Genomic DNA, 628 nt, shown 5'->3' on the forward strand with positions numbered 1-628 from the left:
CAAGATAAAGGTAAAGAATCCAATAGAAAAATGGGCACAGGATATGAACAGGCACTTCACCAAAGACGACATTCAGATGGCTAACAAGCACATGACGAAATGCTCAAAATCCCTAGCCCTAAGAGAGATGCAAGTTAAAACAACTATGAGATATCATCTCACCCCAGTCAAAAAAGCAAAATTTAACAAAACAGCAACCTGGCCAGGTTGTGGAGAAACTGGAACCCTTATTTACTGTTGGTGGGAGTATAAAATGGTGCAACCCCTGTGGCAAGCGGTATGGCGCTTTCTCAAAAAGTTGCAAATAAAGATACCATTTGACCCAGCAATACCACTACTGGGAATATACCCCGAAAGAAACATAATTAACAACCAAGCAGATATATGCACACCCATGTTTATTGCAGCTTTGTTCACAATAGCAAGGAGTTGGAAACAACCTAAGTGCCTATCAACGAACGAATGGATAGAAAAGCTGTGGTATATTCACACAATGGAATACTATGCTACATTGAAAAACAAGGAACTCATGTAATATTATTCAAAATGGTTGACTCTGGAAAACATTATGCTGAGTGAAATATCCCAGTCACAAAAGGACAAATATTGCATGGTGCCACTGCTGTAA

This window comes from Elephantulus edwardii, unplaced genomic scaffold, assembly GCF_000299155.1.
Source record: "Elephantulus edwardii isolate Elephantulus edwardi_28Jun2011 unplaced genomic scaffold, EleEdw1.0 scaffold00436, whole genome shotgun sequence".
NCBI lineage: Eukaryota > Metazoa > Chordata > Mammalia > Macroscelidea > Macroscelididae > Elephantulus > Elephantulus edwardii.